Genomic DNA, 7,793 nt, shown 5'->3' with positions numbered 1-7,793 from the left:
GCTTTGGTTTTAAAAGTGCTACATTTATTCAGCTTTCTGAGCTGCAACTTTGCAATTCTTGTGCAAGCCAAATTCCTATTGAGATCAGGAAGAGATTTCAGAGCATGAAGACCATGGGATAGAAAAGCTGAGATAATTAGGTCATTTATTAACCTTTTTTACACTTCAGCTGAAAAAACTCCACAGGTGAGCTATGAGTAAAGCAAGACAATCCTCAAAGATGGGAACTAGCTGAGATCTGTGAGAGGGATTGGGGTCTGGTCACCAAACCCAGGGGTGACAGGGTCCTTTGAGTTTATGCAAAGTGATGAGACATTAAAAAAGACGATTTGTGTTGAATTTATACATGTTACAGGTTTATCCAGGACATTTTTCCTCATAATTCAAATGTCTGACAAGGATGTTGTGCTGGTTGGTGGACTGTAACAGATACATATCTGCCTTTCAAAGCTGTTCTGACACGGAGACTCTGCTGTTTGTAACGTTTTGTTCATCGTCAATCACCTTGGAGATTTTATTGTTTTTTTACATGCTAAGCTGGATCTTTTCTTGATTTAAAAGGCAATTTTGGTCCACTGTTAAGTCGTTACAGCCCATAATTAAAACCCTGTGTGTTAACCTGTGAACAAAAATTTTGAATCCTGAAATCTGAAGTGTTACGGCAAATGTAGCGAAGAACAATTCCAATGGTTCTTTAAAATTGTACTGCTGTTATTTGTGATCTTGTATCTTAACTACCTGAATCCATGTGGATGGAAATACCTTTCAAATCAATTCTCAATATTGCCTTCTCAAACACCTGACCTTCATGAAGGGGAATACTCTCCTGTTAATCTTATCTGAAACCTATACGAGACAATTAGAGAAATTGTCTGGTTTAATCAAATCAGGGATTTTGCATATAAATAAGAGACAATATTCTATGTAGGGTCTTTATGTAGGTGCATTAGGATTCACTCTGGCTCCGATGACCTATGTTGTCCCCATGACTGTTTCAATCCTGTGGTATTGTTTGGTTGTTTAGAGCTTGTTGGTTTTGAATGCTGTACATTTTTTTACTACTGCAATCCTAATGTTTCTTCACATTCTTGTACAGTTCTACATTTGATGTATTAGTCTGAAATTCTGTTAAAAACATGAACAAAAATGGAAATGATATTTCTTTGGAAGTGTATTTTTACTGTATATCTAATTTGAACTAGTTGAACATACTTCTTTACATTTTGCATGATAGGTGTGTAGTTCATTTTTTAAATATGAAAGAGTAACTTAATAGTAACTTAGAACAAGAATATAATGAAACTATACAAATATGGAAATACATACAATGATTTGCTACTTTTTGACTCAAGAAGCTTTTTGAAATACATTTTACCTAGTTTATTTAAGATAATGCAGATATTCTGTCTCTGAGTTCATACATAATACAGAATATGAGGGGATTACATACTAGAAAAACTCAGGTCACCTTGGTACTCACCAGCACACTGGATTATTCTTGTCAAATGGAGAAAGGACAATGTATTTTAAGAATGCAGAATATATTTTGATCTACAGCAGAGAGGGATGGGATTGCTGCAAGTGATGTGTAATCGCAGCTTAAAATTTATTGACTCTATTAATGGCTACATTTCATAAAACTTATTTTTTATTCAAATTATCTAAGTTTGGGAAGAGAAGACCAAGGATCATTATACTAATGAAGAAGCTGAATGTGTACCCTGGAAGCAAAAGTCAATTTATCAAATATACTATGGATGCAGAAGGGGCCTCCAAGATATTTTGGTTTTCAAACTATCTTTTCCTCCTGGCTGTTTAAAAACCCCACATAATTAAGCTGTTTTCCTGTAAGTGTTTTCTGGTTTTTTGTCTTTTGGAAGGAGGCTTAGGCACCTGTAAAAACAATCTTCATCTAAAGGAAAAGGAGAAAAAGACACAAATCAAAACAAGAATCAGGCTTTGTACTTAGGTATGATGATGGCAAAGATGCCCAGGTGACTGAAAGAAGTTGTGTGTCTATATGCTTATGGTCTTCAGGGACTTAATAATGCTTGGAAGGAGGGATTTTAATTGAAAGTAGGCAATTTTTTTTTTTTTTTTTTTTTTTTTTTTTTTTTGGGGGGGGGGGGGGGGAGGTTGGTTTTTTTTGTTTCTGACCTCAGCAAGCCAGAGCTAATTACATCACTCCGCTGCTTTCAAAATGCAATTTGACATTAATTACCATTACAAAGGGTTATAACACCAGTGTGAAGAGGTAAGCCCAGAGTCTGGAAGGACTTTTTTCCACTTTTCTCTACTTGCCATGTCTCTAACCCTGGTTCCTCTCCAGGCTGGTCTCTGGCTGCTGGCAGTGGCTGAGCTGGTGTTACTGGTGGGTCTGTGCTGACACGGGCCAGCACTTCTGTCCCTCCCACAGTGACACTGCCCACGGCTCTATCCAGCACTGCCACCCCTCCACCACCTCAACACCCGGCTGGAGGTTCTCCTGCTCCTTCAGGGATTTATTTACCCCTCCTGAGTAAGGAGGATTGATGCCATCCCTGGTATACATAGCTGAAATCAGCCTGTGAACGGAGTGGCCTGTGCCTCTCTGAGCTCCCTCTCACTGCTTTGCACAGGCTGCAGGTGAAACACCGTGGGAGCAAACAAATTCCTGCCAGCATCAGACTGTTCATGTCCAGGGGACAGAGCCCAGCCCCAAAATTATCTCCACTGAAGCAGCAAATACTGACAGGCCTAATAGACAAATTTATATTACTGCCATTTCTGCTGCAATTGTACTCTCCCCCAGCCTTTCATACTCATTAAACAAGTGCTCCATACCACCATTCCACCTGGGAAAATCAGAGCTGAGCTGGACCAGGGCCGTGAGTGGCATTTATCAATTTGATAATTCCTTTTCTCAAGGACTGGGTAAATGATACACTGGGCATTTAATGGATTTCTGCTCAGATTAGTATGATGTTAGCAGCTCTTTCTGGTCTAATAACTGGATTTTTGTAGCAACTAAGGCCAGTAAATATTTTTGGGGTTTAAATTTGAGCAAAATATAGTACTTAAAATACACAGCCTGCTGTCAGTAAATTCAGACCTTGCAATATCATTTATTGTACTAATGCATAACACTGTGCAAATTATTATTTCTGGAGAAAACCACTTCTGTGCAAGTTCTTCTTTGCCCTGTAAAAGGCATGGTTCTGCACATATATTTACACAGCTTGTTTACATGCCACTTTATCAATTTATTACATTGTAAAATTCAGCACTTAACAAGAAGTTACACTTTTGCAACAACATCCAGAAAAAAGGAAATAATTAAGCTTTTTGTTAAAGAAAGAAATCTGTTCTTTCCCCTGCAAAGTTTAGCCCAGTAGCTATGGGGAGGGGGAAGCAGCCAAAATAAGAGGGACACAAATATTTGGAAAGCATGACTTCACTCTCTGGTGACCTGTTTTAATTGATAAATCTCAGCGATGCCTCTCTCCAGTGCATCCACAGCCCAGGGTGATTAGTCCTGGAAAGCCACAATGGATCTGCAGCTCTGCAAACACAACCAACCACGTATTTTTCTTGCAGTGACACAAAACTACCAAGGCTGTTATCTGTCCATGGCACAGTAATTACTGTGAATATAATGTTCCTTGGTTACTACTCAATACCAGTGAGAAGATCCTCAGGCTTTGGTAATTTAGTGTTCCTAGAAAAGGGTATTGATTTTCCATGGCTATTGGTCTGATACAGGGTATCAGTGATAAGGAGCTCTAACCCATGGACTATTTGTGTTGGCTGAAGCCTGTAGCAGGCAGCAGAGATGAATCCTCCACTACACAGAGCCAACCCTCAAACTCTCCCAGTAGCTCTCCAGGCACAGATCTTACCAGCTCTCCTTGATGACTCAAGGAAGGGATGAGTCCAAGAGACATATTCATGTTCTTATCAGAGTGCACTGGTTCCAAGTATTCTGTTCTGATTTCAACCTCCAGCCTACAGAAACTTCATTTTCACCAACTATTTCTTTTGCCTTCCCACAAAATTTCCTTATGTTTCATCAGTCATTTTTGCTGTCTTTCCTCTGGAAATGAAGACTAACAAAAGAGATACTCTGTAATATCACTTTGTAGGCTGTGATTAAGCAAGAAGCTGATGCCAGGTCTCGCCCAAGTCTGGGCAGAGATTCTGGGAATGTGAGGAAGAGCAGTTTTGAGAGGCTGGTCTGTCACCCAGAGACAGATAAGAGGGTAAAGAGACACCATTGCTTGGACCAAGTCTCCCAAGGTATCTCATCTCTTGAACCCAGAACTTCTGAGAATATGTTAATGGTTCTATGAAATATTTTGAGGCAGAAGGAGATTTTATTTACCATTGCTTTTATGATTATCCCAGACAGGCTGTTTCAGCTCTTTCTCACTTTCTGCTGGAGCACAGGCTGTGTCTGGTGGATTCAACCCTGCTGACCACGGACTTGCCTTTGTTAGTTCACATGCACAAATCCCTTAGAAGTAGCTCAAAAGCTTTTGTATCCACTTTTGTTCCTGTATGATCTGACTGTTTCTGAGATGCTGGCAGACAAGTGTGAGCTGCCATGGACTGGGGAGAGAAGAGGTTTCATAGCCAGGGGCTTGTGCTTCTCTTGGAGAGGAAGCTCTTCCCCCCAGTGCTGCAGGGCTCACTTTCAGCTGGCCAGGGCATGTAGGAGAGTCCTTGGGATGGGCCCTGCCAGGACTGATGCATTTTGGAGCTGATGTTGTGCTTAAAATAATCAGTCATGGGTGTTCCTACCACCTTGTTCAGTCACCTCTAGTTAAAGCAGAGCCAGAGTTTCTCCATTTCATCCCTGCTGGTGCTGACTCCTCGCCCAACACTGAGTGATAGCAGAAGCCACACCACAGCCAGTGTCACTCATGCTACACTCACACTCTGAGAGGCTTTTCAATGTAACGAGGGCCATTTGTGGCTTTCATTTCTCTGTATATCTTTTCCAGTTCTGCCCCTATTGTGTGTATGGAATTCAGGAATCCATGTTAGATTAATCTAAAAGCTGTGCAATGCTATTTTCTGTTATTCTTTACTCTTCAGCTTCCTGACTGCAGACGGTTCCTACTCTCATGTTTTGTGTCCATGCTCTCTTTTTCTATCACTCTGTTTTATCCCAGAGATTATAGATTGTGCACACCAACACTCACTGGCATTGACAGGATTCTCCCGAGTCCCTTCTGGCTATTCCAGCACAAAACAGGAGTCTCAGAGAAGACATTGGCAGCTATTTGTAGAACTGCTTTCTCCTCACAAAACAGCTCCAGCTCCTGGGGATGTGTGTTGGGAGCACAAGGAGTGTTGCAGCCACTTACACACAGGTACCATCATTATCAGCTGCCTTGGAACAGACCAAAAGCTGGGCTGCTTTTACAAGATCTGCATAAAAATATAATCCATTTTAATTCTAGAATTATACTGGAGCTGATGCCAGGCATTAGAGGGAAGAATGTGTTTCTGGCAGGACTCCAGGTATTTCTGTTCTTTCTTTTTCTGCCTGTTGGCTGGAGCAGAGGCCAGGGCAGCACTCCTGCCTCCTGCTTCCACCACAGACACTCTGTGGCCAGCACAGGGAAGCTGGCCAGAGGTTACTTACTGTTATTTTGAGAAAGTGCTTTGAAGTCCTTGAGTGAACAGTGCCAAAGTGAGGCAAAAGGCAAGGTGGAAGTCATTACACTTCCCATGGGAGGCCATGAGAAAATGGCTCTGCAGCAGACGAGTGTGACCATAGTGTGCACCCCCAGATTCACCTCTGAGTCCTGACTGCTGCTGACCCGGCCCTGCTGACGACAGGAGGGCCTGGGTCACGTTACTTGGGAGAACAGAAACCAGAAACTTGCACCTCCCTTTGGGGATTTGCAAGATGTGTGAGAAGGCACAAATCAATCCCACACTATGGACTCAGAGGAAAATAGATTGGAAGGTACTGAAGGGGATCTCTGTTTTCCAGGAAGGAGGCACTAGATCATAAGTATGGTACCTGGAGATGAGAAAGCAGGGACCTGTGATGCAGGGCTGTGGGAAACTGGACACAGCCAGCACAGGTCTGCCTGAGAGCATGAGCAGTCTGTCCTCTCCCTTCCCTGACAGACAGGTAAAGGCTGAGGAACTTTACAAGTGAAAGAAGGCAATGAATCATTTCTGTACAAAACCCACTGAGCAGTGTTTGGGAAGAGCACCTGGAGGAGTGGGCATGGAGGTCAGGAGTGCAGCATTCCAGGATAAGGAGAAGTCAATCACTGTGTTAGAGCTGATGGCACCTCTGGCCTCCAGGAAGGTTTTTGGTTTGAGGAACAATTTCAGAGTCCTGCTGCACAGGTCAGGGAGAAAACTGGCTCTGGTTTTGGTGTGTGGAACAATACCTGACCATCCCACCCTCCCCTGGCTGCTCCAGGAAGGGAAGAGCTGTGGCAGTGTCAGAGGGCTGTGTGCTCTCCCGCACTGCTGAGTGCTCTGTCAGAAATGTGCAGGAGACAAACCCAGCTATTGCACATGCTGCCTTTATACCCCAAACTGCTCTTTGCTGCTGTAAGCTGGCTCTCTTCATTAAGTGTATTTACTTAGCAGCAGATCTGTTGTTACATATGAATAATTGACAAGGAAAATGTCACTTACTGCACGGGTGCCGCACGATTCTGGCTGCTGAGTTTCCAACACTACAAAGCCTGGAACAGGAAGCTCTAAACCCGATTTCTCCTTTAACAGAGTTTAATTTTGGGTATATTTCTTATCTTGGTGCTTTACCAAACTGTTGAAAGTGACAAAACCAGATGTCATAAAATGCAGGGAAAATGCAGCTGGACTGAACCTCAAGTATTAACAAAGCCAATTCCCTTGACAGACACTAATCTTATACCTTCAAACCCAGGAAAGATTCAGTTAAACTCACAATCGTTTTATAGTCTCTGTAGAACCATAGCAGCTTAGGGATCCTTTGTTATTCCTCCATAAAGAGGAAAGTTATAGTGAAAGTGCCCTTCTTAAGTTGGGTGTTTTTAAATACTAATGTTTATTGCTCTGCAGTTTCTCTTTATGTGTGCACAGAGAACAAGAACACACCTCACTGCACAGGCCTATTTTTAGAAACAATAAAAGAGCCCTCTGTTAATAACTGGTTACTCTTTTGCCATTTGCATGGCTGATCACTGTTAATGATCCAGCTAACGGATTCATTAGGGAGGCTGCAAGGGCTGGGCTCTGCAGGATGGGATGCGTGGTGCTGGAGAATGCAGCTGGAGAATGTGTGTGCAGAGCTGTCACCTCCCTGGGAAAACTCCTGTGCTAGGACACACACAACCCCCCCCAGCTGGATCCTGTGTGCCAAACCTGTTCCATAAATTTCCAAAAATGGGTTGATGGGGCCCAGCTGCAGCAATTTCTTTGGATTAACACTAAATCTCCAGATTTTCTGCTACTGAACATAGTCTTTCCCAGAGTTCCTGCTTTGGGCTTACAGTCCTCTACGCAGAGGTACTGCACCAGGAAGCAAGCTCGTGTTCAGACTTCCTAACAATTTCTAGGAACATTTGGAATATAGGAAGAACAAGAAGTAAATACCTAAATAACACCTGCTTTGTTCTCCTTACTGCTTTTGGACACAGATGAAGACTAAAAGCAGTAGTCTGTAGCACATATTGTGGGGGTTCATCAGGTGACCCCTGCTCGGCTCTGTGGGGTAGCCAGGCTGTGTTACCAGGGGGTGGCTACTGGCCCACAGCCCCCAGCCCCAGGCACAGTGGAACCCACAGCCCAGGCAAGTG

This window comes from Zosterops lateralis (genome assembly GCF_965231275.1).
Source record: "Zosterops lateralis genome assembly, chromosome: 20".
Classification (NCBI taxonomy): Eukaryota; Metazoa; Chordata; class Aves; order Passeriformes; family Zosteropidae; genus Zosterops; species Zosterops lateralis.
The sequence above is the reverse complement of the archived record's forward strand: the minus strand, read 5'-3'. Positions refer to the sequence as shown.